This window comes from Dromiciops gliroides, chromosome 3 (assembly GCF_019393635.1).
Source record: "Dromiciops gliroides isolate mDroGli1 chromosome 3, mDroGli1.pri, whole genome shotgun sequence".
NCBI lineage: Eukaryota > Metazoa > Chordata > Mammalia > Microbiotheria > Microbiotheriidae > Dromiciops > Dromiciops gliroides.
In genome coordinates, this window is record NC_057863.1 from 50,882,192 (window position 1) to 50,904,496 (window position 22,305).

The 22,305-nt window shown below is 36.3% G+C and overlaps 1 protein-coding gene across 1 annotated transcript in view; it reads left to right on the forward strand.

The window, feature by feature from the left end:
• Positions 1-623: 623 nt before the first annotated feature.
• LOC122750185 (phospholipid scramblase 4-like) overlaps positions 624-22,305 on the forward strand; it is a 64,329-nt gene continuing 42,647 nt past the window's right edge. Inside the window, exon 1 of the mRNA XM_043996863.1 lies at positions 624-679. The gene's annotated coding sequence lies outside the window, so the exon portion shown is untranslated. The remainder of the gene's footprint in view (positions 680-22,305) is intronic.

The following is a 22,305-nucleotide window of genomic DNA, read 5'->3' on the forward strand; positions in this document are numbered from 1 at the left end:
GGTGGTAGTGTTAAGTGAGAGCTGGAATTCAAACCCCAAGGACTCATGATGGAAAATGCTCTCCAAATTCAGAAAAAAAAAAAAAAGGAACTGTGGAATCTAGATGCAGATCGAACCATACTATTTCTATTATTTTTTGTCATTGTTGTTTTTCTTTTTTGAGGGTTTTCCTTTTTGCTCTGATTCTTCTCTCATAACATGACTAAAGCAGAAATATATTCAATGTTATTGTACATATATAACCAGTATCAGATTACTTGTTGTCTTGGGGAGGGGGGAGGGAGGGGAAGGAGGGAGAAAAAATTGAAACTAGAAATCTTATAAAAACAAATGTTGGGGGCAGCTAGATGGCACAGTAGATAGAGAACTGACCCTGGATTCAGGAGTACCTGAGTTCAAATCCGGCCTCAGACACTTAACACTTACTAGCTGTGTGACCCTGGGCAAGTCACTTAACCCCAATTGCCTTAGTAAAAAAAAAAGATGTTGAAAACTATCTCTGTGTAACTGGAAAATAATAAAATACTTGTATGGAAAAATGCAAGTACCCAGACTACAGAGGCTTTGAAGTTGGAGCATTGATGCTTTTCACTCTTTCAGGATTTTGCTGGGCATTTCTTGCATGGGCATTGTCCTCAGGAGGCTAACTTTGTGGCAAATACACCCTTCTTTGAAGAAGGTAAAGCTGACCTATCCTAGATGTTATGTGCTTACCTCTCCCCTATCCTGCTTCATCCAAAACACCCCTTGTTCCTACTAATTATTTAATTGGCAAAGATCCTCTTAAAGCATGTTTGGTGGAAAGGAATTTAATGTTTTTAAGTTTTTTCTGCAGATAAAAAGCATACTTTATCATGTTTCCATTGCTATTGTGAAATAAAAATTTTTAAAAATTGATTACAAAGTTTAAATTTTTCCTTATTCTGTTAATTTATGTGGATCTGCATTTTACTTTTATATTCTATGCTGAGTACTTAAAATCCAAGGTAAAAGTAACATGTAAAGATTGAGTGTATGTTTGAGCCTGTTCTAACAAGTAGTTCTAAAGGACTAAATTTGGTTCTCTGGCTAAATGGTTTTGAAAGGGGTATAAATTGCTTGGGGTGATGGTCTTGGGAAGCCAAATCCAGTGCCTGGTAATGAGGACGACAGTGAAATCTGCCCTAAACATGCTCCTTCATTTCCTGCCTTTTTCTCCCCTCATTCTGGCTTCCTTGCCTTGTTCCTTGCTGTTTTTTTTTTTTAAAGACTTTTTAAAATAGCCAGACCTCCTGGCACATAGTACATTGCTTAATAAATACTTGTTGGCTGACTACCCTTTTTTTGTTTTGTTTTTTTGCTTTTAGTTTTTTTTAGTGAGGCAATTGGGATTAAGTGACTTGCCTAGGGTCACACAGCTAGTAAGTGTTAAGTGTATGAGCCCGGATTTGAACTCAGGTACTCCTGACTCCAGGGCCGGTGCTCTATCCACTGTGCCATCTAGCTTCCCCCTGACTACCCTTTTTGCTAGCATTTGTCAGCATTCTATTCTGCTAATGAGATATTTTGTATGTGAAATGGCAAAAGTACAAAAAATATCAATTTTTAAAACATGAATTAATTTTTCTGTAAATATCCATACCTTCCCTCCCCCCGTCATTTTATTTTTAAAATGCCCAAGCTGGGTTTCAAGTGCTTTTGTGTGGTGTTTTTTTCTCTCAATGTGATAACTGCCTTTGGAAAAGTATATTAAGTGACCACACCTATCCTATTCCTTTTAGTTCTTAGGAGAGGGAACTAATCACATAGTGCCATTTCCTACAGTCTGGAAATCTTCCAACTATTAGCCTTGACTCCTAGTAACCCTAATATTCCACAAACAGCATTCTTCTCTTCTCATTTGTGATCCAGAGAAAGCATTTTTTCCTCACTGAAAGGAAAATAGTGTCTTTTCTAAACTGTGCTTAATTAAAGGATTGCGTGTGAGCTGACTTCAACCCCTTTTCTTACCTTTTAACTTGTTTCTGCTTTTTGTTTTGTTTGTATTTTTAGTGGGGCAACGAGCCTTAAGTGACTTGCCCAGGGTCACACAGCTAGTGTCAAGTGTCTGAGGCTAGATTTGAACTCAGGTCCTCCTGCATCCAGGGCCAGTGCTGTATCCACTGCACCATCTCGCTGCCCACTTATCTTTTAACTTAAAAATCATTCCTTTTCTTTGTGTTTGTGCAGGTGAAGATAGTAAACACTTCTGAGAATCTAAATGAGGGGTTCTTAATCTGAGATCTGTAAAGTTGTTTTTTTTTAATATAAATTTTGAGAACTGTATTTCAATGTAATTGGTTTCCTTTTCATCCTGTGCACTTTCCACATTTAAAAAACATCATTCTGGCTAGTCTACAGGTTTTACCACAATCCAAAGGGTTTATGACAAAGTATCTAAATAAATGCACATAAGAAGTTAAGGATAAGATAAAAATACTACCAATATTTTTTTAGAGAAGGTCATGAAAAGTTCCTAAGCCAGAATTTTTCCCTCACTGTTTCCTGGAAAGAATTCCTTATTTATTTGTATGTTATTCACCTTGCTGAACTTATTCAACTCAAGGGTTGCTGACCTTAATTTGTTAGGCAATGATGGAAATGAAGCCAGAGGGACTGGTTCAGCCCTTAATTTAGCATTTCTGTTTCAACCTTAGATTAAGCCCCTAACTAATCAGCTACCTTACAGATTCATACCATTGATCACAAGAAAAATTTAAAAAAGAAGAGAAATCAATTGGCTCAGTCTAACTCATTCCCACTTAATACGTGGGAAAAAATAACTGTGTATTCCCTTAACTGTGTAAGCAGGTAATACCAACCTTAGCATAGAGCATCATAGTTCTAGAACCAGATCTGATTCTAGAGTTCATCTAGTCTAATTTCCTCATTTTATAGTTGAGGAAGAACAGCTAGGTGACACAGTGGAAAGAGGTTTTAGGCCTGGAGTCAGGAAGACTCATCTTCCTTAGTTGAAATCTGGCCTTAGATGCTCACTAGCTGTGTGACCTTGTCACTTAACCCTGTTTGCCTCAGTTTTCTCATCTGTAAAATGAGCTAGAGAAGGAAATAACAAACTTCTCTAGTATCTTTGTCAAGAAAACCCCAAATGAGGTTATACAGAGTTGGACAAGACTGAAATGGCTGAACAACAATGGTGGGTTGGCTTCTATATGCCATCTGTCCTTTAGTGTGGTAAAGTGGACAAAACATTTGCTCTGGAGTCCAGGGAGCTGGGTTCCCATCCTATGTCTGAAATTTCATACCTATTTAACCTTAGGCAAATCCCTTAACCTCTCTAGGCCCCAGTTACCTCAACTATTTTGTTGTTGCCATTGTTGCTCTATCATTTTATCTATGTCTGACACTTTGTGACCACATTTGTGGTTTTCTTGGCCACTGGATTGGTTTATCTTCTCCAGTTTATTTTGCAGATGAAGAAAATGAGATAACAGAGTCAAGTGACTTGCCCAGGGTCACACAGCTTCTAAGTGTCTGAGGTGAATTTTAACTCTGGTCTTTCTAACTCCAGGTCCAGCACTCTATCCAATACACCACCTAGGTGCCAAGAAACTATATTACCATGGTAATTTATGCCATTTTGCACCTTATCTAACTAACTCAAGGTCCAGAAACAGTATCATGTATCAGATTTACATGATGAAGGTGTTAAAAGTATCTGTGAATCTTTCTTAAAACAGCAATATACATCATTGTTTCTCAAAGGATGAATTTGGGAAAGGTGGGAGGTGATGTCTTCTCATGGTTTATTCAGCACCACCATATCCTCTGTTTGGAGGTGTGAGTGCTGTCAAGAAGACCACAGAATCTTAGAAGTGGAATGGTTCTCAGAGATGATTTAACCCAACTCATAACCAATTAGATATCTCTGTCTAAAATATCTCCAATAAATGATCTCTGCAGCTTTTTCTCAGAGACCTCCAGGTAGAAGACACCCACCACCTCCTGAGGCATAGGCCCATAGACCTAGAGCTGGAAATAACCTCAGAAATCAACTAGTTCAGCTCCCTTATCTTAGAAGAAACTGAGTCAGTGTGAAGTGAACCCAGTTTCTCTTAGATTATCCCACTGGCTACTCCCAGATGAAAACCCCTTACTGTTCCTCCATTTTCATTTCATCCTTTTTGCTGTTATCTCTTCTCACTTCTACTAAATTTTGCATTTTATATAATTACTTGACCCTTCTCTCTAGGTTAGACATAGATAAAACCATGATTTCTTATTAAGAAAAAAAGACAAAATGAGAAATATTTTTTTTCCATCCTCAACAGCTTGGGAATCTTAATGTTTTTTTTTTTTTTGTATTCTTGAGGAGATGATTGAGTGTTATATACCTATACATCCATATCATCTAACTTAAGCAGGCCTATTTCACTTACCTGTAGATGCAGGTTGACCCCACATGCTTGGGACCAGTGTTTAAGTGAGGCCTTATAAGGAGACCTTTATTAATATTGAAATATTTAGTCACTCTTGCTATTGGCTCTATTATGACCTTTGCTCTCCAGGAACAAAATTGAGAGCATTAGCCTTAGTTTAACAGTGGCTAGGTTTTTTGGTCCCAAATATTATTCATTCAGTCATTGGCTTTCCTCACTGGCAACAACTTTTTACCTGCTTGAATGTCATCTATCTGTAAGCCATGTAGGAAAGATGCAGTGAGAGAATAGATACCTAGTTCTTGGATTCTGCTTAGCTCTTGGCAATAGACATTTTTCAAGTAAAATATAAAGGTGTGGGGCAGCTAGGTGGCGCAGTGGATAGAGCACTGGCCCTGGATTCAGGAGTACCTGAGTTCAAATCCGGCCTCAGACACTTAACACTTAATAGCTGTGTGACCCTGAGCAAGTCACTTAACCCCAATTGCCTCACAAAAACAAACAAACAAAAAACAAAAAAACAAAAAATATCAAGGTGTAACCTTATGTCTCTTTGTGTTTTAATTTTCTTTTCTCTAATCAATAGTGAGTTAGAGACTTTTTGACGATAGCCAAAAAACAAACAAACAACCCAAACTTGCATTGCTATAGCTAGGTTTGATTTTTTATTCCAAAAACTGCCTGTTTATGTAATTTGACAATGTATCAATTGGGGAATAGATCTTATTTTTATAAATTTGATTCAGTACCATGCTCAGTATATATTTTAGATGTGAAGTTTCTGTCAGAGAAATTTGCTATAAACATTTTTGATAGTATTTCATTTTCTATAGTACCTTTTAGCAAAATATAGTTTCCTGATTATGCCTTTTCATTAGGTCTGGTTTATTTTTGTTTTTACTTTGTCTGAAATTTGACTCAGTTTTCTATATGTTTGAGAAATGAGGCCTTTATTAAACTTGCTTCAAAAATTTTTCACAGTTACATTACTAACTGTATTTCCCTCCATCCTAAGCCTCCCCATGACATTTACTCTATTCTCTCTCTTTTCACCCTATATCTCCTTAAAAGTCTTTTGCTTCTCAATGCCCCCTGCCCCAATCTTCCCTCCCTTCTATCACACACCCTCCCATCCCCATATCCCCTTTCCTCCCTACTTTCCTGCAGGGTAAGATGGATTTCTATACCCAATCGAGTGGATATGTTATTCCCTCTTCGAACCAATTCTGATGAGAGTAAAGTTCACTCACTCCCCAGCACCTCCCCCATCTTCCCCTCCACTCGATAAGCTTTTTCTTGCTTCTTTTATGTGAGATAATTACCCCTTCCATCTTTCCCTTTTCCTTTCTCCCACTGCATTTTTCTCTCACTCATTAATTTTATTTTTTTAAAGATATCATCCCTTCATATTCAACTCACACCTGTACCCTTTGTGCAAATATACTCCACCCAGCTGCCCTAATAATGAGAGTTCTTATGGGTTACAAGTATTTTCTTCCCATGTAGAAATGTAAACAGTTTAAACTTTTAATATCCCTTGTGGTGTTTTTTTTTCCTGTTTACCCTTTTTATCCTTCTCTTAAGTCATATATTTGAAAGTCAAATTTTCTATTCAGCTTAGGTCTTTTCATCAAGAATGCCTGAAAGTCCTCTCTTTCATTGAACGCCTATTTTTCCCCTGAAAGATTACGATCAGTTTTCCTGGGTAGGGGATTCTTGGTTGTAATCCCAGTTTCTTTGTCCTCTGGAATATCATATTCCAAGCTCTCCAATCCTTTAATATAGAAGATGCTAAATCTTGCATTATATTGTGGTTCTACAATACTTGAATTATTTCTTTCTTGATGCTTGCAGTATTTTCCCCTTGACCTGGGAGCTCTGGAATTTGGCTATATTATTCCTAAGAGTTTTTATTTTGAGATCTTTTTCAGGAGAAGATCAGTGTATTCTTTCAATGTCTACTTTGTCCTCTGGTTATAGTATATTAGGGCAGTTTTCCTTGACAATTTCTTGAAAGATGATGTCTAGGCTTTTTTTTTTTCTTTCTTTCTTTCTTTTTTTTTGATCACCACTTTCAGGTATTCCAATAATTTTCAAATTATTTCTCCTGGATCTATTTATCAAGTCAGTTGTTTTAAAAATGAGATATTTCACATTGCCTGCTATTTTTTCATTCCTTTAGTTTTGCATTATTAATTTTGTATTTATCATAAAGTAATTAGCTTACACTTGTTCAATTCTCATTTTTAGGGAGTTATTTTTTTATTGAGCTAGTGCAGCTTTTCAAGACATTCTTTTCCTCATTTGCTTTTACCATTTTGCCTAGTCTGTTTTTCAAGGTGTTATTTTCTTCAGTATTTTTTTCTGCCTTCTTTACCAAGCTGTTGATTTAAAAAATAATAATTTTCTTGAATCACTCTCATTTATCATTCTATTTTTCCTCTACCTCTCTTACTTTATTTTCTTTTTTTATTTGTTTGTTTTTTGTGGGACAGTGAGGTTTAAGTGACTTGCCCAGGGTCACACAGCTAGTAAGTGTCAAGTGTCTGAGGCCAGATTTGAACTCAGGTCCTCCTGAATCCAGGGCTGGTGCTTTATCCACTGTGCCACCTAGCTGCCCCCTTACTTTATTTTCAAAGTCTTTTTTGATCCCTTCCATGACCTGAGACCAATTCATATTTTTTCTTGGAGGCCTCCCATGTAGCAGCCTTGACTTTGTCTTCCTTGTCACCATAGTAACTTTCTATGGTCTGAATTTTTCTGTCATTTGCTAATTTCCTCAGCCTATTTCTTGACTTTTTTACTCTTTGTTAAAGTAGGGCTGTTTCCATAGTGGAGAGTACATAGTCCTAAGCTTCAGGGGTTTTGTGTAGATGTTTCAGAGATACTTCTAGGGACATGTTTTCTGTTCTTCTAAGGTAAGATCTGAGAGGTGTGTATACTACTCTCTTGGCTTGTGCTTTGTTCTGTGAGTAACCACAAACCTGTTTTTCTGCCCTGAAACTGCTAGAAGCATCCTAACTCCAATGTGGCCACAAACTCTGGTGTGCTAGCGATTTTTCCCCACACTGGCACTGCCACCCAGCACTGCAAACTGGATGATAGTATGGGCAAAGCAACAGAATCCTTCCTCAGTGCCAGCAAAGAGACCCCTGTAATCTCCTTTTGTGTAAGGGCTCAACCGCCTTACCATCTGTGGGCTAAGAGTTCCAAAAGCAGTCAGTGCCACTGCTGATTTAGTGCCTCACAAGGTCTGCTCCTGGTTTGGTGAGGCTGGGTCTATACAGGCTGTGACTGTACTGGTGCATCCTTTAGTGTACTGTACTACACTCTCACCCAGGTGCAATCTACCTTTCCTGCTGACTTTCTAAATTGTCTTTGGCTAGAAAATTGTTTCACTCTGTCCTTTTATGGGTTCTGTTGCTCCAGGAATTGTCTTATTGCATTATTTTAAGGTATTTGAAGGGGTCTTGGGGAGAACTCAGGTGAGTTACTGCCTTTCCTCTCCTGTCTTGGATCCACCTCCCATTTAGTAGTCTTCAAAGAATTCCTTCTTATGTTTTCTGGCTTGAACTGAATATCCCTAAACAATCCCTTGCTATAACACATGGAGAAACATGGAGGCCTGGAAGGGTGACTTGCACAACATTAGCAGAGCTGTAAAGAGGTCTCTTGACTTCTGATGATATGTGAGTAATATAAAGAAAAATTTTCCTTTAAATACCTTAAGTTGTTGTGCTTTCCAGTTATAGTAGAAGCTCACGGTTCTGAAATGAAATCGGACTACACATTCTTCCTGGTGATTGTCCTTAGAAAAATAAAAGGACTATTTGCTACTTTTTCCTTAGATTGTCTTACAAATCAAGAAGGTGCTTGTCACCATTTCCCTGCAGCTTATTCTCTTGAGCACATAGCTTCAAATGGATCTGTGACCCCTTTGATTGGGATGTGCCTTCCAACAGTGAATATATCTACCCGTTCATGTCTGCCCATTCTGTGCAAGTCTCACTCAGGTTCCCCTATAAATTCATTACAGAAAGTCCACTTAATGTGCTGAAGGACCTTCCTTGCTTTTTCCTGACATTCCATAGAAACCAGTGGGGCACTCTCACAGTCCATCTCTTCTCCCTTGTCTTTGCCATATGACCAGCCAATTTTTTGCTCCCATCATACATTTCTCTGATAACACCTATTTTTATGTCTGTTCTTCTTAAAAGTTCCTCATTGGTTATATATGACAGCCTGCTCATCCCTTCTCATGGTTGTCATTGTCCTCTCTGAGATAATAATTTTTTCAGTTAAGACTATTGTGATCTGTATGTTGCAGTTATATGATATCACTAATTAGATTAAATAACTGAAAATTTAATATGAAGAAGAGAAGAGAACTACAGTTTGCTTTATTTGCTAATGCTTTTAAAAAAAAGTGTGTCTGGTTTCCTATTCTGAAGAATACAATGTTTTAAGACAGTTGCAAAAGACTGATGATGAGAAATGTTATCCACCTCCAGAGAGCAAAATGATAAATTCTGAGTGCAGTTTTGAACCATACTATTATTTACTTTCTTTATTTCTCTTGCTTTTTCTTTTTACAATGTCACATGCAAAAATATATTTTGCATGGCTCAAATGCATAATGTTATCATATTGCTTACCTCCTCACTGGGTGGGGGAGTGGATGGAGGGAAGGAAAGAATTTTGAATATTTTTTTAAAGTGAATGTTAAAAATAAGTAAAATAAGGGAGAAAGGGGAAAAAAGAAAATATTTTTAGGATGCAAGAAAAGGTAATTATTTTGAGTCAGGTTAGCTGTACCTCAAAAAACCCCATCTGATTAAATGGGAATTCTTACTTTACTTATGTTTTTTTTATTTTTTAATTTTATTTATTTTATTATTTATTTTTTTATTTTTTTTTTAGTGAGGCAATTGGGGTTAAGTGACTTGCCCAGAGTCACACAGCTGGTAAGTGTTAAGTGTCTGAGGCCAGATTTGAACTAAGGTACTCCTGACTCCAGGGCTGGTGCTCTATCCACTGTGCCACCTAGCTACCCCTTGTCTCTATTTTGTATCTAATTATATGTGCTGTGTGTGTGTGTGTGTGTGTGTGTGTGTGTGTGTATGTGTGAGAGAGAACTGTAAGCTTTTGTTTGGGGATCCTCAGTGTCTACCCCACTAGGTGCTTGTGGATTGATTCACAAATTTTCTCCTTTCTAGTCTAAACATAAATGGGCTCCTTCCATCAATGCCTGTATAGTATGACTTTTCATTTCATCATTCTGATTACAACTTTTGGGCATCCTCCCACATATTAGCCCACCCTCACATCCACAACTACACTTCCTGTTACAGGGCTTGGTCCCTTAGTGAGAGACCTTACCATATCTTATTGTGATTATCCAGGAAATTTCTGAAATTTTCATTTCTGCATGTTAGACAATAACTATGCAATGGCTTTTTGCACAATAATCATGAAAGAACTCTGAGGTTCAGGGAACCCCTGTTTTTTAATTTTTTAAACATTTTTATTTAAAGTTTTGAGTTTCAAATTATATCCCTCTCTTCCTCTCTTTACTCCCCCTCCCTGAGGTGATAAGCAATAATATATAGGTTATTCATATGCAATTATGTAAAATATTTCAATATTAGTCATTTCGTATAAGAAGAAGCCTCAAATAGAAGGAAAAAACGAATGTAAGAAAAATAGAATGCTTCAGTCTGTATTCAATCAATATCAGTTCTTTCTCTAGAGGTGGATAGTATGCTTCATCATGAATCTTTTCGGATTGTCTTGGATCATTGTATTGAAGAGATTGCTGGTCTATATCTAGTTTCTGCCATACTGTTTTCCAGTTTCCCCAGTAGTTTTTTGTCAAATAATCAGATTTTGCTCCAAAAGTGTAGATCTTTGGGTTTGTCAAATACTAGATTACTATGATTATTTATTATAATATTTTTATTGAATCTATTCCACAGATCCACCACTCTTTCTTAGACAGTACCAGGTTGTTTTGATAATTACTGCTTTATAAAACAGTTTGAGATCTGGTATGACCGGACCACCTTCTTTCACATTTTTTCCCATTGATTCCCTTGATATTCTTGAGCTTTTCCTCTTCCAGATAAATTTTGTAATTTCTTCCTAGCTCTACAAAATATTTTTTGATAGTTTGATTGGTATGGAATTGAATAAGTCTATTAATTTAGGTAGAATTGTCATTTTTGTTATGGTATCTCAGCTTACCCATGAGCAAGTAATATTTTTCCAGTTGTTTAGATCTGATTTGATTTATGTAAAAAGTGTTTTATAGTTTTGGTCAAATAGTTCCTGGCAAGTAGACCCCTAAGTAGTTTATATCTTCTATACTTATTTTAAATGGAATTTCTCTTTCTTTTTCTTGTTTCTGGGCATAGTTGGTAAAAGATAGTAATTCCAGTGATTTATGTGGGCTTATTTTGTATCCTGCAACTCTGCTAAAATTGTTAATAATTTCTAGTAGTTTTTTTAGTTGATTCTCTAGAATGTTCTAAGTATAACATATCATCTGAAAGAGTGATAGTTTTGTTTCCTCATTGTCTTTTCTAATTCCTTTAATTTCTTTTTCTTCTCATTGCCACAAGTAACTTTTCTAGTATAATAATATGTAATAGATATCATAGTGGGCATCCCTTCTTCACCCCAATTCTACTGGGAAGCCTTCTAGTTTATCCCCATTACAAATAATGCTTGCTGATGATTTTAGATAAACATTACTTATCATTTTAAGGTAAGCTCCATCTATTCCTATGTTCTCTAGTGTTTTTAAGAGGAATGGGTGCTTTATTTTGTCAAAGGCTTTTTCTGCATTGATTGAGAATCATGTGATTTATGTTGGTTTTATTATTGATGTGGTCAATTATGTCGATAGTTTTCCTAGTATTGAACCAGCTCTGTATTCCTGGTATAAATCCCACCTGGTCATAGTGTATTATCCTGGTGATAAATTGCTGTAACTCCTTGTTAATATTTTATTCAGAATTTCCACATCAATATTCACTCAGGAAATTGGTCTGTAATGTTTTTCCCTCTGTTTTGACTCTTCCTGGTTTAGGTATCAACATTGTATTTGTGTTATAGAAGTAATTTGGTAGGACTCCTTCACTTCTTTTCCCAAATAGTTTATATAGTATTGGGATTACTTGATCTTTAAATGTTTGGTAGAATTCAATTGTGAATCCATGTAGTTCTGGGGGTTTTTTCTTAGAAAGTTCATTGATGGCTCATTCAATTTCCTTTTCTAAAGTGGGGTTATTTAAGTATTTTATTTCTTTTGTTACTCTGGGTAATTTATATTTTTTTGTATATATTTATCCATTTCATTTAGATTCTCAAATTTATTGGTATATAATTGGGCAAAATAGCTCCTAAAATTCTCTTAATTTTCTTTTCTTTGATGGTGAATTCACCCCTTCAAATTTTGATACTAGAAATTTGATTTTTGTCTTTCCTTTTTTAAATCAAATTTACCAAGGGTTTGTCATTTTTTCATAAAACCAGCTTCAAGTTTTATTTATTATTACAATGTTTTCCTTACTTTTAATTTTATTAATCTCTCCTTTGATTTTCAGGATTTCTAATTTGATGTTTAATTGGGGATTTTAAATTTGTTCTTTTTCAATTTTTTTTCTTTTTAGTTGCATGACCAATTCATTAATCTGCCTTGTATCTGTTTTATTAATGTAACCAATTAGAGATGCATATTTTCCTTTAAATACTGCTTTGGCTGCATCTCATAAATTTTGTATGTTGTCTCATTGTTGTAATTTTCTTTAATGAAATTATTGTCTCTATGATTTATTCTTTGATCCACTTGTTTTTTAGGACTAAATTATTTAATTTCCAATTAATTTGTATTTCTCTTTTAATTGTCTATTACTAAATGTAATTTTTCGCTGCATCATGATCTGAAAAGGATGTGTTTACTATTTATACTTTTCTGTATTTTGTTGTGAGATTTTTGCATCCTAATACATGATTGATTTTGGGGTAGGTGCCAAGTGCTACTGAGAAAAAAGGTATATTCCTTTCTATTACCATCCAATTTTCTTCAGAGATCTATTATTTTCTATCTTTTCCAGAATTTTATTCACTTCCTGAAAGTCTTTCTTGGTTATTTTTTTGGTTAGACTTATCTACTTCTGAGAGGAAATGTTGAGGTCTCTCACTAGTATAGTTTTATTTTCTATTTCCTACTGTAACTCATTCAACTTCTTCAAAAATTTAGATTCTACACCATTCAGTGCATATATGGTTGGTAGTGATATGGCTTCATTGTCTATGGTACCTTTCTGTAAGATATTGTTTCCTTCTTTATCTCTTTTAATTAGATCTGGTTTTGTTTTTGCTTTGTCTGAGATCAGTATTATTACCTGTGCTTTTTTTTTTCTTACCTCATCTGAAGTATAATAAATTCTTCTCCAGCCCTTTACCTTTATACTCTTTTCTTCAAAAGTATATCTTGTAAACAGAATATTGTAGGATTCTGGTTTTTAATCCATTCTGCTATTAGTTTCAATTTTATGGGTGAGGTCATCCCATTCACATTTATAGTTACAATAGCTAATTATGTATTTCCCTCCATGTTATTTTTTGCTTGTTTATCCCTTTCTCTCTCTTAACTCCACCCTTCTCCTCCTCACTAATGTTTTTCTTCTGATCATTGCCTTCCCCAGTATGCCCTCCCCTTTATTAGTCACCCCCCTTTCTATTATCCTTGTTGGTTTTTAACTCTTTTATAGGATAAGATAGATTTCTATATCCAACTGAGTGTGTATAATATTCCCTCTTCGAACCAATTTTGATGATAGTAAAGTCTAACCTTTGTCTGCTACCCCCTCCCCCAATCTTTTCCTCCAGTATAATGACTTTTTCATGCCTCTTTTATGTGAGATAATTTACCCTATTCAATCACTTCCCTCCTTCCAATGCAGTTTTATTTTCACCCCTTTATTTTGTTTTTTTTGGGGGGTATCATCCCATCATAGTCACCTTATATCAATGGCATCTACATATACTCATTCTAATCGTTCTTATAATAATAAAGTTATTAGGAGTTATAAATATTATCTTGCCATATAGAAATACTATAAAAGTTTAACTTTGTTGAGTTTCTTATGTTTTCTCTTTCTATTTTTTTAACCTATTAATATTTCCCTTGAGTTTTGTATTTGGAGGTCATTTTTTTTACAGCTTTGGTCTTTTAATTAGAAATGCTTGAACATCCTCTATTTTGTTAAATATCCATTTTTCCCCTGAAAGATTATATTCAATTTTGCTGGGTATTTGATTCTTGCTTACAATCCTGACTCTTTGCCTTTTGGTATATCATATGCCAACCCCTCCAGTTCTTTAATGTAGAAGTTGCCAAGTCCTGTGTAATCCTGACTGTAGCTCCATGATATTTGAATTGTTTCTTTTTGGCTGCTTACAATACTTTCACCTTGATCAGTGAATTCTGGAATTTGGCTATGATGTTCCTGGGAGTTTTTATTTTGGGATCTCTTTCATGTGGTGATTCATGGATTCTTTCAATTTCTATCAGGGTAGTTTTCTTTGCTAATTTCTTGAAAACGGTTGTCCAGACTGTTTTTTTGTTTTGTTTTATTTTTTTTTATCATGGCTTTCAGGTAGTCCAATAATTCTTATATTATCTCCACTACATCAATTTTCTACATCACTTGTTTTTCCAATTAGAAATTAAATATTTTCTTCTATTTTTTTCTTTTTCAATTTTGTTGTTTAGACTCTTGATGTCTCATAGAGTCATTAGTTTCCACTGTTCAATTCTAAATTTTAAGAAATTATTTTCTTCAGTGAACTTTTATATTTCCCTTTCCACTTGGCTAGTTCTGTTTTTTAAGGAGTTATTTTCCTTGATAAAATTTTGCATATCTTTTTCCATGTTAGTGACTTTTTTCATAATTCTCTTGTATTACTCTAATTTTTCTTCTACTTTTCTAATTTTAAAAAAAATCTTTTTAAAGCTCTTCCAGAAATTCTTTTTGGACCTGACAGCAAATTACATTTTTCTTTGACGTTTTACATGTAGCCATTTTGATACTATTGTCCTCTTCTAAGTTTATGCTTTGAGCCTCCCTATTACCATGGTAACTTTCTATAGCCAAACATATTTTGGGGGATGGAAGGGTTGCTCTTTTTAAAAATTTCGTGACTTGTTGTTTTTATGTAAGAGTTGGGCTCTGGCCCTGCACTTTCCCAAGCTTTTTGTACTGAGGCTCTGGGTCTTACTGCGGACTTTCACTGGACTTCAGTGCTTAGCTGTTTGCTTTCTCTGAAGGGTACACTTTATTCTTATTTGTATTTGGGGGTGGGGCCTTCCTCTAGGTCTCCCCTAGGTGTGGGGTTTAGCTGCTGGCCTTCTCCAGGTGTGGGGCCTTGCTGCTGGGTTATTATGGTAACAGTCTTTCTGGTGGCTGGCCTTGGAGAAGGGATCTTGTTGCTGTTCTGCCCCAGGAATGAAGTCCTGCTGCTGCTGCTGCTACTGCTGGGTTGCTATGGAAACAGAGTTTCTCTGCTTTTAGATCCCAGTAGTGGGTTCCCACTGTTGGCTAGCCCCAGGGTGGGACTTCATTACTGGTCAGCAATAGGGTGAAGACCTAGCTAGTTGCTTGTACTGGCAGTGGGGACTGCTGGTTTGCAAGAGGGCAGGACCTTGTTGGTGGATTGCCCAAGGCTTGGTGCCTTGCTGTGTACTGTTTGCTGTGAGGCAGGCTGCTTCTACTGATCTCACTACCCTCCCACCCAAGCCTGGTAAGCTTCTTCCTTGCTCCTTGGTCAATTCTGAAGCAGTTTTCTTCCTTGTTTAGAAGGGAATTTGGGAGGGCTTCCAAGGGTTATTTCCTCACTCTGCCATCTTGGCACCAGAAGTCCCCACCTGTTTGAAAAGTCATAATCTTTACTATAAATGTGTAGGTAAGGAAAAAATTCAACTGCTTTCCTGATATCTTCATAAGAAAATGAACTATTCAAAGTCTCACATCCTTTATAAAACTGCAGAATGTTGCACTTGTGGAAATTTATTTTGATTTGGGGACCCTACCTTTAGGCTGAGATTAGAAAGCCTTAGGCGCTCAGGGTCTCTTCTGTGTGGGAGGGGCTGGTGCCCCTCCCCCTCTGCTTCAGCAGAGCCAAAAAGCCCCATGGGCTATACAAGACGACAGGTCAGACAGCTGGGGGAAAAAAAGCCCCCAGCACCTTCCGACCTGAGCAGAGCTATCCGAGAGATCCCGGATAGCCTGTGCTGAGGCACGGGATGCTCGAGCACCCCCCCCCCCATCCCCAGCTGCAGCCCTGGCTGGCAGATTAGCTTGGTCTGTGGGGGCGCAGGAAGCCCCAAGATTTGAGTGGAGTAAAGAAAGATATATATAGACTGGGGGCGGGGGGAATCCATCAAGGGGATGAGAAGAGGTGGAGAAGAGGACTGGAGGCTGCTGACGAGATTAGAAAGGTTAGGGGGATGAGAACAGTAACACAGTAACAGTAACAGTAACACAGAACTAGGAGCAAGGAGGAAAGGCTGGTGGACAAGATTAAGAAAGGCAGACAAGATTAGAGGGGCGGCAAAGGCGGCAAAGGGCAGACAGACAGACAGACAGACCAGGAGGCAGCGGAGAACACACAAGTGGTGAGCACAGGGTACAGGTTGGAGAAAGTGAAGATTAAGAGGAGTTAGAAGAAAGTAGCTGAGCAGGGAAAGTATAACATACCCTGAGGCGAGAGGCAGCTAAGGCCCTTATTGTATTAAAGAAGTTCTAAGCTCAGCAGGTGGGAAAGAGATGCAGTGGAAAGAGATGCAGTGCAATGGAGTCAGGCTGTGCATTTTATTTCCCTGTATTCTTAATTTTAAATAGTATTTCCTAAATAAACTCTGCTTTGATTATTTAGTTAAGAGGCTTCTTAATATTTTGCTTATCAATTTGGGAGTGGAGCAGTGTGGTATAACTTTATAAATGGCCCACATTAAATTAACAACAGTCAGATAGCCAAACAGTCAAAAATCCCCAGATTAGTCACCTCAGTCAGATTAGCCCTGAAAATTAGGCTAGTCATCAAAAATATTTTCACACACTCAACTCTGAACTCTTCTACTTTATAACCAACTAGAAAGTAGATCTATTGACTATAAAAACAACAACAACAACAACAAACCATGGTTAACTCTTCATTATCTCTGACCATTTTATAGTCATTCATCTAGTAAGATACTTGGGAAGTATGATATTTGTCTAGGGGGAACTAAGAGGGTGAATATGCTCTTAATACTGCCACATTCTCCTAAGGAAAGATAAAAGTTCATTGGGTAGTGGCAGGTTGGGAATTAGTAAATCTTTTTTAACCATTAGGACTTTTCAAGCTTAATTAATATGACTATCATAATTACTCATTTATATTAAAACATTTTCCTCATTATTACTCTTTAAAGTAAGTTAATTAAAACTGGCAGATTTAATAGCAGTAGTTTCTCATCTTTGCCAGTAAAGGAAGTTGTTTGCTAATGTTTATCTATTTCTGCTCAGCTGTAACCTAACTAAATAAGTGAGGAGGAAAAAATCAAACAGAATCACCAAGAAGAAGATAAATGGATCTAAAATACATTTAAGGCATGTAAGAATATCTTTTTTTAAAAAAATATATTAAACTTCTAATTAGATCATCCTTCATATTATTATGAATAGTTCTATTTGTAACAGAATTAGATAAAATTCAGGGTCATTGGGCCAAACATGAATTTTATTTTTTCCATTGAATTTTAATTTTAAATGAGTATTAGCTGTACTATTCATGAGCATGAATGCTTCTAGGAAGGTTCATCCATCCATTTTGTGCAGTGCTTTGCACATAGTAAGCAATTAATAAGTGCTTTGTCATTCATCGGTCCATCCAAAGTGTTTATTGAAGGCCTACTATATAAAAGGCATTTTTAAGCCTTGAAATGGCACGCAAATAGATAATTCTATTTAAAGAAATACATGGGGGCAGCTAGGTGGCACAGTGGATAAAGCACCGGGCCTGAATTCAGGAGTACCTGAGTTCAAATCTGGCCTCAGACACTTGGCACTTACTAGCTGTGTGACCCTGGGCAAGTCACTTAACTCTCATTGCCCAGCCCCCCCCCAAATATATATATGGACAGACAGCCTCAATTTTGTATATATATATTTTAAAAATAAGTTTAAAATAGGAATTACTAATAACCCAAGTCCTTCCAAGAAATTCATTCTACCTTAAATTATATCTGTTATGTCATAATGGAATTCTTTGTCACTAAGTAAAAAATAATCTCAATATTAACAGTACTGAAAACAGATCATAAAATCATTATTATTATAAGTTCTACAATCCCTTGCTCCTGCTTCATCACTAACAATTTATGGTTTATAAATTGGTTGAAATCAGGGACAATGTTATTTTTATATCCCTAATAATACCTGACAGAGAACCTTATGCATGCTATAGAAATGATTTCCAAATTTCATGCTGTAATGCTTCTCATTTACAAAAAAATCCACATTTTATGAAACAACATATGGATAGTTTCTTAGTCCATATTCATTCAAATAATTTTAATAATTTAGTATACTTTTTATAACACAAATTATATATACATTCACTGTCATAGAATCACAGAAAGAGATGGAGAAGACTTTCAAAATAATCAATTCAAGTCTCTTCATATCATATTTGGAGACTGAAGGCCAGAGAGGTTAAGTAACTTGCCCAAGGTTACACAGGTAGTGAGTGCCAGAGCCAGGATATGAACCAGGGTCTTCTAACTCTAGGTTCAGCATTCTTTGTACTATATAGTATGATGTCTCACAAAGGTTAAAGGTGGTGGGTGGTTCTCTAAATCTTTAAAGTTTCATAGAGGTATGTTTAGGTAACTGAGACCAGGGCTAGGGGAAAGATGTAGGGTTGTCACCATGCTCCCATTGAAAGGCTTCAGTGTGGTATTGGCTATTGAATATCCTTTCAGAAACTTCTCTAGCCTTGAGGAAGGAACATGTATAATGCACATTAGGTTTTTTTTGTTTGTTTGTTTGTTTTTTAGTGAGGCAGTTGGGGTTAGGTGACTTGCCCAGGGTCACACAGCTAGTAAGTGTTAAGTGTCTGAGGCTGGATTTGAACTCAGGTACTCCTGAATCCAGGTCCAGTGCTCTATCCACTGCGCCACATAGCTGCCCCTATAATGCACATTAGTATAAGAGGTCTAATATTTTAGTAAAAAGTGAGAAGACTAGATGGATTCAAGAGGCAGTGGCAGCCAAGTACCCTGAAACTTCCTTGGCTTCCTGGTCCATGAGAAATGGCACCAATTCCCATCCTATCTGCTGCAAGTTGGGCCTAGTGGGAAACTCCTTAATGCTACTAGCGTAAGCATCCATTCCTGCTTTTAAAGGAAGGTCTCTTTCCTTTTTCCCTGGGCCAATCCTTCCACCCAGTAACCAAGGCCTCCTCTGAGAGCAATGGGAATGAATGTACTGTGTTAATCTCAGGTTTGTTGACACTAACTTGAACTTTGTTTTTGTTTGGAAAAGGGAATGAACTTTTGAGTAACTGGATTTAACAGTATCTAATGATTTTGACCTTTGCTTTATGCTTCATGATGCCACTCCCTAAAGAATCTCATATCACCCTTGGGGGTACATTCCAGTTTGAAAAATCCTGTAATTTAGAAGTTCTTAACTTGGAGTTTATAATTTAAAAATATATATTTTAATAACTATGTTTTCAATATAATTAACTTCCCTTATGATACTATGTATTTAATATTTTTTTTAAACTTATTCTTATAAGGGTACAGAGGCTTTAGTAGATTTCCAAAGGTTTCCATCTCTCTCTCTCTCTGTCTGTCTCTCTCTGTCTCTGTCTCTCTCTGTCTCTGTCTCTCTCTGTCTCTCTCACGCACACACACACACACACACACACACACACACACACACACACACACATTAAAACTTGTGGATTAGATGCCTGATAGATGTTTGTTGAATTGAAATATACTTTAATTTTTTTCCTGTCATGTCAACTTACTGTTTCCATCTTTAAAAAATGTAGATTTTGGGGCAGCTATGTGGCACAGTAGATAGAGCACTGGCCTTGGATTCAGGAGGACCTGAGTTCAAATCAGGCTTCAGACCGTTGATACTTACTAGCTGTGTGACCCTGGGCAAGTCACTTAACCCTCATTGCCCTGCAAAAAAAAAAATGTAGATTTTTATATAGCATTTTGTGGACAAAGACTATTCATAGAAGCATTTGAAATTCTTACTTTAAGAATCATAAATATTCTGCTCTTCAGGGCTATGCTAGTAGTATTAATTCCAAGAACATTCATTTCAAATATTTGACCTTTAAAATTAAAATGACAAGTAAAGAATCCAGTTTGAAAGACCTTTTTTGGTCATTTTTATTTCACTTTCAAAAGGGTCTTGCATGTTTACACTCATTAATATTGCTGTATGAATTACTTAATTGCATTTCTTGGGTTTCACAGCAATTAAGGAACAAGGAATTCATTCATCTAATAAATCTTTTCACATAATGGGAAACCCAGGAACAAAGAGTCTCAGAATTGGAGAGAAAGTCGGGGACTATGTAGCTCAATTGTTAACTGATCTAGATTACTTTCCACAACATCAATTCAATTGGACAAGAATTTTTAGTGTTTATTATATGAAAGACACTTTGCTAAGCTCTAGGGAATGGAAGGACAAAAAGAAAAATTGTCCCTACCCTTAAGGAGTTTCCATTCCATTATATGTTCATTCTTTACTTAAAGACTCAGTAAGTGGAGAACCATTAGCATGTTGTATTGGAAAGGAAGTTGGATCTGGGGTTACAGGACCTGAGTTTGAATCCAGTTGCTTAGAACCTGTGTTACCTTGAGCAAGTTACTTATTTGTGAGATATTTCGATTTAATAGTGTTTGATTTGGAGTCAGGAAGACTGAATTTCAAATGTCAGATACTTCCTAGCTGTATTGACCTTGGGTGTTTACTCATTTATACAATGAGTATGATATTAGCATCTAATCACAGGGTTTCTGTGAAGATCATAAAAGATAACATGCAGAGTGATTTGCAATCATTTGAGGGCTATAAAAATATTAGTATTAAGTTTCCTCATCTGTAAAATGAAGTGCTTTAGAGAACCAGCTACAATGGCAGAATGGGAGGAAGAAATACATCTAGGTTATCCCAGAACTATTGGAATAATGATCTGAAAAAGACATTGAACTGAATAGCGATTGGGAAATCAAAGAAGAAAATCACAAATCTGACCTACGGGCAAGTGTATGGAGTATGCACCAACATCTTTTACTCAGTGCAAGAGCTCACTCAGATTAAGCTTCCCTCTCTTCTACCTCAGGCCAATAGTATAAATAGGACCCCTCAGAAAGTTTGGGTTTACAGAAAAAAAAAGATAAAGAACTATTATGAAGCTAGGGAAGCCCAAGACACAAAACCAGAAGAAGACTCCCTGAAAATTAGAATGGACAAGACAGAAGTTAGTGACTGATTCTATGAGGCAATAAGAAATTTTAAAACTAAGTTAAAAATTTTTGAAAAATAGAAGAAAATATAAAGTATTTTATATATTTATATATTTTTAAATTGCCCTGGAAAACATCAAGTGGAAATTATTTAAGATTCACTGGAATGAAAGCCATGACCACCACCAACCTGACCACCAATACCCCAACCTCCCTAGAGCCTGGATATCATATTTCAAGAAATTATGAAAGAAAATTGTTGAGCTCTCTTAAAAAACAGAAGACAAAGTAAAAATAGAACCTATCTTAAAGAAAGTTCAAAATGAAAACTCCCATAAAAATATAATTAGGCTTCATATATCAAAAACCTAGTTCAGAGACTTTAAATAGCAAATGCTTTAATGCTTGTTTAATTGAGATGAATTGTGTAGATTGCAACTTATCTATGGGCCTTTTCATTTTATGGAGCTCTTGTCCACATCTTTGCTTCAATCCTCTATAGAGAATATACCTAATGTTGTGGAGGCTTTCTGGGGTTTTTAATATTTTGTGGATATCAATGCAATACACAGTTTGCCAGTTGATGCAATGGACTTAAATTCATGAAGACATCAGCTGAAATCTTACCTCAGATAATAAACAACTTTGTGACCTTGGTCAAGTCACATAACCACTAAACTTCAGTTCGCTCTACTATAAAGTGGTGATAATAACATCATCTCTCTCACAGGGTCATTATAAGGACCAAATGAGATACCACATAGAAAATGCTTTACAAATGTGAGTGTGTTAATTAAATCTCAGGTGTTATTTTTACTTTTACTGTTATTGTGCATTGACCAATTAACTCAATACATGTCCTTTATGGTACTTTTTGCACATAAGCCATATTTGGCAATGCAGTGCATCCGACTTCATGTAACATGTCCTTTCCCATTGTCATTGGGATCACCTGTAATTCTGATTCTTCTGAGATAGTGAAGTTATCAGTTTCTCAGGCATATAACATCACTCAGAGAATAATGATACTGAACTGTATTTGGGGTTCATGACCAGCCCTGTACAATTCTTCAGCATGCTCTCTTTATATTTTATTCTGGTTCATGGACATCACATATGAGCAGAATATTAGTGTTGAAATATGACTTTTGTGTTAGGGAGTCACACAGGATTGTTGAAAATGTTGTGCCATTATCTAATGTCTATAACTAGCCTAATATTTAACACTAAACTCCAGCCTCTCATCAGTCAGTCAACAAACGTTCATTAAGTGCCTTCTATATTCCAGGTTCTGTGGTAGGCCCTGGGGATACAAATGCAATGAATGAAGCAATC